Source organism: Henckelia pumila, chromosome 4 (assembly GCF_033568475.1).
Source record: "Henckelia pumila isolate YLH828 chromosome 4, ASM3356847v2, whole genome shotgun sequence".
NCBI lineage: Eukaryota > Viridiplantae > Streptophyta > Magnoliopsida > Lamiales > Gesneriaceae > Henckelia > Henckelia pumila.
Window position 1 is genome coordinate 201,506,144 of NC_133123.1, and position 8,443 is coordinate 201,514,586.

The window sequence follows — 8,443 nt, forward strand, 5'->3', positions numbered from 1 at the left end:
AGCTTAGATAATTGATATGCCCATTTGTGGTGATGAACAGTTAGGGACTTTGATTTTAAATTTGAGTCTCGAATGAGAACGAATTGATTTAGCTAGATTCGTTTGTTGTGATAGAAGTAAAATATCAAAAAATAATGAAGATGATTTTTAGACAAGGGAATAGAGAAAATGAAGGAGCTTGGGAAATAAATAGGGAAGTGATAAATAAGTTTACGAAGGCTTTGAAAGGAAAATTGGGAATATGAAAATAGTTTCACCAAATAATAGTTTTTATTTGGTTAGGACAAACGGGAAGGGTTTGAAGCCATGGATGATTCCAAATTCATTTGACAGCTTAAATTTATTTTTTTGGGGTGGATCTGAAATTCATCCCCTTGCTAATATATATACATACACATACATACATATATACATACATACATACATACATACATACATACATACATACATATAATGTTAATTATGATGGATTTGAAATACATTAAATAAAAAAGTATATATAATTATAAAAATTTTATTTTGGTGTAATTTGGTCATACCAGCAAGGATTGTGGTTTAATTATAACTAGAAAAAGACGTGTGCGATGCGTAGGAGCACACTTTTATTGTCGATAAGATTTGTTAAAGAAATAATTTGAGAAGCGATTAATTTTAAGCAAATTAATGATTTTCATGTTATTTTAGTCAATAGTAAATTCAACGTAATATGATTTGTATAATATATATTATAAATACGTGCAAATGATATTTGTTCAATAATTTTATGTGTTGAAAATTTAAGAATTTATAATTGTTGAAAAACATATCAATGATCAATCTTATAATTTTGTATAAATATAATATAGAACTTATATCATAATAGTGTTATTAAAATAAATTTAAGAGAAGGAAGAAAATATAATTCATAGTGTTGAACCACTTATTTTACTACTATTGATTTATGAAAAATAAACTTTAATGTAGATAAAAAGTTTTAAACCTTAAATTAAATTATTGTGTCGAATGTTAATTAACTTCTTTTATATTTTGGATTTTTATATTTTTCACGATTTTTTATTTTGTCATCCATATTTTCTTGTCTTAAGTAATATTATCATCATCTTCAATAGCAATTCTTGTGTTGTTGTCATGCCCCGAGCCCAGGCCCAAGCCCGCGCGGCTGCACAATGGGCCCCTATAGCAACTACTTCGTATTCGTGCTCGTTTTACGAAAATAATTATCCTAAGTTGATATAGAAGTCTATTGTATCTTATTATAAACTCATTTGAAATCTTTCATTTTTTCCATGTGGGGTAGGGTATCACAATCATCCCTTTTTCAGAACGCGATGTCCTCGTCACGACCTGACCTTCGATCCACCAGCACCGAGAATCTAGTGATGGCTCCTACAGGTTTAAGAGATGGCTCCCGTCATGTAGCACTTTGTCCCGCAGGTTCAAGATGTGGCTCTCTCGCACGTAGCACTTTGTCCTACATAGCACTTATATATTTCCTGGTACTGTTCCTATTGGTGATCGTCTTTGGTACTATTCTGTCATGCCTCGAGCCCAGGACCGCTCCTGCGCGACTGCACAATAGGCCTCTATAGCAACTACTTCGTATTCGTCTTCGCTTTACGAAAATGATTAACTCAAGTTACTATAAAAGTCCATTGTAGCCCATTATAAACTCATTTTAAATCTTTCATTTTTCTCATGTGGATAGGAATATCAAAGTTGTTGTCGTCATCAATCGTTTGTATCTTCATATCTTTATTTTTTTTTGTTGTACGACCTTTTTTTTAATACTGGAAATCTTTCTTTGTAATAGTAACAATAATTTCACTATCCTCAATCTATATTCTCGTGTTGTTATCGTCTTTTATTACTTGTATGTCAGTATCATTAATGATCGATACATTTTTTCAGACGTCATTTTTTTGTCAATCTCTATTTATTGCAAAAATACTCATTCGTTAATTTAAAAATCATCCCCATAAAGTAATTGTTATAGTTTTTTAATCTTTTATGAATAAGAAAAAATAGTTAAAATTAGTAAAAATACATGTAATCAATCATATATTGTTAAATTTTAATGATAAATAAAAGCTTTGAAAAATATTATTTGGATTTCTTTTTTTATAAAGAAATATAGATAAAATAAATACTCACGAAATATTTATGAGAATTATCTCTCTTTTATATTCGATAATACACATATCAATTTAATGAAATATGATTAACTGTGGAACCTTCTTCATGTCACAACCTCGGTAACACACGATTTAATTATTTGACTTGTTAATTTATAAATAAATAATATTAACAACAAGTACTTAAACAAATTAATTTTTTTTTGGAAAAATCTTCACTCTATTTAGAAGCAAATAAAACAAAAGAATTTTGTCATTTCAATCTTTTACAAATTACGTTTTTTGTGAAAAAAAAAAAACTAATTTCACTTCTTCTACAAGCATATGAAACAAACGAATTTGGGAATTCCAATATTCTCAAATTAAGATTTTCATGCAAAAAGTTATGTTCAATTCTTCAATCTATATATAAACAAATAAAAACCAATAAATTCTAGAATTTTAATTTTCTTGAAAATTTGATATGTACGTAGTTCGATAATTTTGACCTCATCACAATAAGTAATTTTACAAAAACATTATGCCAAATATCTCAAGTATATTTAAATAAAGAATAAAATTTACAATACACAATGTAAAACTTTGACTTTGATTAATATTTTTATAGTTGAGATGATGACGACGACGAAGACGACGACCATGATGATATAAATATAGATATAGATATAGATATAGATATAGATATAGATATAGATTATGAGTGTTAATTAGTCTTATTTTGAGATTTTCCTAGCTATTTTAATTAATATTAAAAAATAACTTCTATCATATTGTATGATCATGTACGGTCTCCAACCCATCCGATTCAATCGAAAAAAAAAACCACCCGATTCAAGAAAAAATATTAGTTTTATTGTCGATATAAATCGAATTAACTTGTCTCACGAATATAAATCCGTGAGATCGTCTTACAAAAGACTTACTCAATTAATATATCTTTATTCTATGCTTTGCTACATTGATTTTCTTTTATTTTTTCCCCTAAATGTCCGTAGACTCTTTTATTAGTCGGAGCTCACTTGAATTTTGTACTATCGTTTAAATAAATTTTCAAAATTAAATTTGGCAAAGATAAAATATTCTAGCACTCCTACATAGTAGGGGCCAGAGGTATCAATCGCAGCGTCGTGCAACAACACAGTGTTGTGCTACTGTATGCTTTCAAATCACCGATCACCAACTTTATAAATAAATGAAAAAAGATACTAAAATTCCACAAGTGCCTCACTCTTGGCCATTCTAGTAAAAAAAAAAAAAAAACATCAACAAAAACCAGTACAAAATTAATTTCATTTGAAAAACCTTTTTTTTTCCAAAAGAAATAAGATATAAAACTCCTTACAAAAGGGATAAACGCACTTTTGAGTTTTCTTTTTTCCACTATTAAATGTGCTTGATTTTTAAAGAAAATGGATGATCATGATATATTAAGACGTTAATATTTTTTAAAGTGTTTTATATCTATTAGATTTTTCGCACGATATGGTTGGCCTATTCCCAACTCTTGGTTTGAAGAAATTGAAGGGTAGACATGCAAAAAAAATATGGAAATATATTTTGGAGGAAACATAGTTGTTATTTAGCACTTAGCAGCCTACCAAAGCCAATGTCTTGTCCTTCTCTTGGATCCAACTAAACCTTTGCATTATTAAGTGTGAATTACAACGATTTGGCACCTAGTTTTATATATGCAACATATCTTGTTTCGATCTTCAAAAATTTCTTCAAGTTGTGGAACAAGGATGGACCACCAATATTTTCGAAAATTATACTGTAATACTTTTTATGAAATTTAAAGCTTTATTCAATTTGTTTTTTTAAAAAAATCATATTGAATTAGCTCGTATACTATCCTTGTAAAAAGAATTACAGGGCAAAAACTGCATTCACTATTCTCGTAAAATAAGAAAAGCCCAAAATTCCCTACATAAATCAATAATCTTTGAAATCCAATGCTTTTGCCCGAACCGAACGATATGCAGTCCTGGAACAGTATCATAAGCACGATGATTACGCATAACAATCGTATACACAATCTTTAGTGTAACTATGCGACCTAAATATTTTAAATTTTCGAACCAACAATACATACAAATCAACATGCAATGAAGTGACCAACTAAGCCTGCTCGTTGAATAAATTCACGAAGAGAACGGGTAAAGAAAGCATCTGTGCAGCTAACATGAGTCATGAGGGTCGGACATTCATTAAAAGTAGCATTCTTCAGGCAAACTACATATTTCATGCCTCTGGATTGGAACAAAAAACTATCCGAAGAATATGAACAGGTTTTCTTGTCCACTAATATTGACTATGTTACCAAACTACAATGTTTCCATGGCTGCATTATTTACCTTTGAGGGAGTTGTATCCGAACAGGGCTGCAGCCCGACATCAGAGATCTTCCAGATCGAAGTAAGAAGGTGTATTGCCACAGTTTTCACCTGAAACCAGCCAAAGCAACCAAAAAGAACCAAGTATAAACCACTTATCTCAGAAGTTCGAATTCATAGAAAATGGTTCAAACTATAGCCCTATACTTCCACATAAGCCTGAGACCACTAACCAAGGTTTGCACACAGATGATCGAGTATTGGACAAAAAACACTGGGAAATAACCACCCAAGACCAACTAGATAATTGATGGGAATTTTCTCTGCGGGATAAAACTTGTGCGTTCTGCTATTGTACTACTACATTATAGACAATTTATTCTGAAACCATGAGCTTACGAAAGACCCGTCGAAAAAATTTGTACTTCATCAGAAAAGAAAAAAAGTAAGATATTTTTTAGGTGGTTAAAAGAAAAAAAAATCAAGATCTGTATTCTGGACAAAAATTACATGAAATTCCATAAAAAAAAATGTTAACTTACCTTTTGAAAACTGCGGTCACGTCTTCATTTAATCGCTCCATTTCAAGAAACATGTCTCCGCAATCATTTACATTGACAGTTTCCATTTCAAGGTTTTGGTGACCATTAAATTCATCCCATTCGAACCACAACTTTGCTATGGACTCCTTCCTGAAGCAGGTGGTGTGATCAGCTTCCTATGGGGAGCATCTAGCAATCAACCTATATGTGTAAACCTTCCTCACCTGGCCAGGCCTGAATGCTCGCCCAATTGCTTGTCGTGTGACAGAAGGGTTTAAATGAACATCCAATATTATAATGCGTGACGCCCCTACAAGGGATATTCCTTCACCACATGCTTTAATTGAGCCAAAAAAAACCCTCGCATCAGCTGAAGTATTGAACTTTTCCATGTAAGATTCTCGAGTCTCTGCATCTGAGTCACCAGTGATCATGAACATCTCTATACCAATTCTGTAACCCTTCATTTTAGAAGTCAATCTCTCGAGAAATTTAAGGGGCAGAAGATACTGGCTGAAAACCAGTAACTTTTCGCCGTTAGATGCACATAGCTGTAGGAGATTTAGGTAGAATTTAGACTTTACACCTTCGCTCACATCCAGTTTCTCCAGAATTCTGGGAGAGAGCCTTCAACTTTGGATGCGCATATATTGCACTGCCTTGTGCATTGATTGAGAACTTTTTAGCTCTTTAACTTCTTTTTGTTGCCAGGGACTGAGCTGGAGAAACACTGAAAAATCCACAAGTCCTGGAAGTTCATCTAAATTGTCGCCCTTGTAATAGTGCAAGACCTTTTTCGTCATTTCACGGAGATCTTGAATTACAGTGACTTTCCTAGTGTAGTTCTCATCTTTCAACAGTGTGTGTTCTATCAATTCATAGAACTCGTTCTCTCTACCACTTTTCATCAAGTTCCTACGAGTGGAAATTTCCGCCCTGCTCAAGATACGCCTCTTCACTGCTTTAGATGTCTCCATTTTTAATTAACCCAATAGAGGAGAACTGCTTATAACCCAAAAACAATATGCTTCTCACTTCCGACCATTGCTTCAAAACTTCAAGCTGCTGTGCACGACTATCAGCTTTGACGGAGTAGAAGCCGTACAATGGTATGTCTTCAACTTGCCATCTAAGAAATTCTTTCTTCCAAATGGCCAAAATTCCCCTCGGCAGAATAACTAGAGGCCTGGCAGATGGATATTTTGCCATGAAACTCTGAAGGAAACTGATTATCATAAATGTCTTACCAGAACCAGGAGCATGTGCCATAATACAACCTCCAGGATTCTCTACCACCAAGTTGCTTACTAAAAAATTGAATCCCTCAACTTGATGTGGCTTCATCTCCTTCTTATGTCGTGGATGTGGATAAATTTCGGCAGCAGTGAAATCACAACCAGATGGTTGGTTTAAATCCATCTGGAAGAATATCTACTATATCTCTGGATGTACGCCCTTCGTAATGGTAAGTCCTTGTGCTCCTTGTGCTCTATATTTGAATTGGATGCATGTAAACCAGTAGTCAGAAAAATCTTGCTTTTTCATCGATCCAAATAAAACATAAATAGACTTGGATGGCTACAGTTTAGAATTTGGAATTAGAGGTGGAACAAAATTTGTGGAAAAATATCTAAATAAGCACTGAAAGATAAATGTCCCAATTCCACCTAGGAAAAATAAAGTTATAAACGTAACTAAACAATTGTTCAGACAAGTATTCGATAAGAAACAGAAATCCATCCAGATTAACCATTTGCAATATTCTTTTGGTGCACATTTAGGGAATGAATAAAACGTTCAGATACACCGGCAGCTTAAGATAAATAATCAAACAATGTTGTCCTAATGCGTAGATATTCCTGATGAAGTAAATATTTAAACATAATATGAAAGCAAAATGGCACAAGTTATTCATGCATTCTAGACATGAACAACAAAGTACAAAATGGAACAATTTGACAGACCTGGATGGGAAAAGACCTTATAACGTGCACAATATGAATGAATTTTATTTAGTTTTTTCCATATGAAAGCAGAAATGTAGTTACCACACATCAAACATAATCAACTTGATAAGCACAAAATACATTGGAGTAACACAAGTCAAGCAAAAGTACACTCATGCAGATTAAATTTCAAGGTTTTGGGTATGTAGGGTATAAACCGGAAGCAAGGCTTCTTTAGTAAACTGAACCTAACTTACAGAAAAACTTATGACAGATCAACATGGACCACTTGATGCTCACGATAGACTGCAAACATAACATTATGGTAATAATATCCACTGAACTGAAAATTCATACCTTGGAGAAGTTGTACTCGATGATCGTTTCAATTCGTCTCTTAATGACCCCACAAATGCGGCAGACATCACCAATATCAATGCTTCCGAAAAAAAGAAAAGAAAAGCAATAACAAAAGAAAACTCTTATGAGAAAATTACCGCTTGGACTAGTGGCCGGAAACCTTTTCGCAGAGGCATCCCCATAATATCTTTCAGCAGCTGCATCCATGTCGCACTAAACCCGACCAAAAATAAAAATAAAAAGGGAGAGTTATTCCAACATCAGAATGTGGATAGTCGAACAAAATAACACTGATCCGATGGTTTCAAAGAAGGATAAAAGTATCATCAAATGATCAAAAGCCTCAAAACTAAAACCCACAAAAAAATACAACTAAACATAGAAAATTCCTTTCACGGAGACGATAATAATTACTCACATTGCTGCTATTTACAGTGAAAAAATGAGATGGATTATTCTTTTTGAGGGGGAAATCAATGGAGGAGAAGACATATGGGGGAGGCCCGCATTGGAATTCCTACAGCTGTTCAATGAAGAAAATGGAGAAATTTTGCAATAGAGCTTCCTTATTTTGGTTATTCTATCTTTTGTGTGAGTTGAAGAAATATGTGGTGAGATAGTGTTTTGTATACACTTGTAATATCTTTTCGGTAATAAAAGATTTGCAGCAACTCCATGGACGTAGCCTATATTGGGTGAATCACGTAAATTTTTGGTGTTCTTGTTGATTATTTTATTCCACAATTTTTATTATCGTCATGTTCGTTTCGGCATAATCCATAACAACTGGTATCAAAGTTGTTATGGTGTTTGGGAGCCTTGGTGAAAAATTTCTTAAAATTTTGAGTATGCTCTGTGGTTGCAGCTTTGTCTGAATTTCCACATCAGAAAAGATTTTTTGAAATTTTATTAAGGCAGAAGAAGCGATGGCCGAAAATTACGGATCGGGACCTGAAATCAATAAGTTCGACAGTACAGATTTCACGTTCTGGCGGTTACAGATTAAAGATTATTTGTATAGCAAAAAGCTACATCAACCTCTTTCCGGGATGAAGCCAGAAAAGATGGAGGATGATGAGTGGGAGCTCCTTGACCGACAGGTGTTAGGTGTAATACGATTAACACTAACA

At 33.2% G+C, this 8,443-nt stretch overlaps 1 pseudogene; it reads right to left on the reverse strand.

Annotated features, from left to right (window-relative positions):
* Positions 1-4,534: 4,534 nt before the first annotated feature.
* Positions 4,535-7,842, reverse strand: LOC140862615 (protein CHROMATIN REMODELING 35-like; annotated as a pseudogene).
* Between the last annotated feature and the right edge of the window lie 601 nt (positions 7,843-8,443).